The sequence below is a fragment of the Aplysia californica genome, unplaced genomic scaffold (genome assembly GCF_000002075.1).
Source record: "Aplysia californica isolate F4 #8 unplaced genomic scaffold, AplCal3.0 scaffold00093, whole genome shotgun sequence".
NCBI lineage: Eukaryota > Metazoa > Mollusca > Gastropoda > Aplysiida > Aplysiidae > Aplysia > Aplysia californica.
Genome location: NW_004797363.1, coordinates 929315 through 931499, shown reverse-complemented (window position 1 = coordinate 931499; position 2185 = coordinate 929315).

The following is a 2185-nucleotide window of genomic DNA, read 5'->3' as shown; positions in this document are numbered from 1 at the left end:
CTTTAAGCAAGAAACTGCATCGCAACCTCGAACTTCATACATGTATTCTTCAATGGGGTCTTTGTTGAACGACATCCACTTTAAACTAATTTCTTCACCCTCACCCACGCCCTTTCACCCACCACCTACCTTTTTACGTACACATGCACACATGCACAGGGCCGTCGAGAGCCTGGTCGGGCCCTGGGGCAGCAATCACCTTCGGGCCCCTCCTCCGCCCCCCTCCGGTCTGTCTCCCGATTCTCTTCCTTCTTTCCTCTCCTCTCACCCCCCCCCTCTCTCTATCTCTCCCCTAACACCACACCTCTTTCTCCACCCCCGGCCTATCTGTTATGATACAACATTCTACTCTCGCAGTTTAATTAACACACGCGTGCACTTTCATCCATATACGCAAACGCACCAGGATTAAACAAACACACACATAGGTTTACTAAAATTTAATTGGCCTAGATCTATGCATAATCGTGAGCACTCTTTTTCAATCGCACTCTTGTACCCACTATATTGCCTAGTCACACCTTCTCATCCAAATACACACCCACACACCTGACAAAAAATGCAACTCCACCCACACATTAATGTCCACGTCCACGTCCTACCTACCCACCTACTACGTTACCTGAGTGACAGGGGATTCCTCACATACATTGCCTTCTCATTATGTAAACTTGCCCCCCCCCCTCCCCTCCATACTCCTATACATTCCCACAACCTAAAGCCTCTCACATAGATCTACCCTCAAATAGAAATCTCAACCTGACATACTCTGGATTCTGCATTCACTGACAATCCCATGTACACATCGACATTTTCACTATGTATTGAACACAAAGACTGCGGGACAAACACGCAGGCAGACACACACACACACACACACACACACACACACACACACACACACACACACACACACACACACGCACATGTACATACAAACACACACATACAAAAACAAACGCATACACACATACCCACTTACAAACACACATATATACAACATTTTAATTCTCAAACCCAAACTCATAAGAAAGTGCACAGCTCGCAATCATATACGTATGTACGTACGCGCGTACACACGCACACACGCATAAGCAAACATACAAAGGGCTCGCTGCCACGCAATAGTACTAACGCATCTTGCAAAGCCCTTGTCTTTCCTGTAGTTTTACTCGCCGTACGTGTAGTTTCAATTTTGCTCCTTCAATTGTTTGAGTTAGTCTTAAATAGATAACGTATAGAGACTACCAGACGAGGCTACAACACCGCAAATACTGTTTCAAAAAGATAAAAAAATCATACAGTGGGTGGCCCCCGCCTAATCTCACATGTGCACAGGACAAACTACAGTGTCACGGGCCCAGTTTGTGTACTATTTAATTTTGTGTATTGAAGAGTCATAATTACAGCACTATAACACTGTAGTCGCATTAATTTTTTAAAAATCTCCACCTACAAATTGGTTTTGTAAAGATAGTCCCTCCTAAATATCAATTCAACTTTTGTTGTTCAATATTTCTTCCTTTTTTGTATGCAAATCAACGCAAATTACTCTGTAAAATTTCAACAATGGATGTTCTTTCGTTAAAAAGAGTTGAAAAATAAAATTTAATTAATTCTATCCATCAATCATTCATTTACTCTTTTTGAGAGTGTCATTGATAACTGGCATGCTTCCCTTTTACCCTTTCCCTTTTCCCCTGGCCAAAAGGCTCTGGGCACACCAGAAAGATTTCTACTAATCACACGGTTGTTACCAGGATGCAGATGAAAATTTTTCTTCCTTTGGTTTCTCTTTTTCTTCACCAAGGAATAATACCATACTTCACAGCCATGTGACAAAATTAATGGAAATACAATGGGTTTTTTTGTGTGCCCTTGGCCAAACCAACTGAAAAAAAAGATAAAGGGCTATTAGGCTCGGCCAAAGACGCTCAGTAAAAATTGCTGAGCTAGAGTTCATGCACCTGTTTTAGATGAACGATACCGTCGTAGGCACCACCACCACCACCATCATCATCATCATTATCATCATTATTGCCTTTTTCACACTGGATCAAGGCATAGGTCAGTAACAAACTCTTACTACTGTTCCCTGTCTTGGGGTAGCCTCTGGGTATTATTCCATGTCTTCCCACTTTTTGTACAACATTCTCTGTTACTCTTCTCCAGGATCCACGTGGTC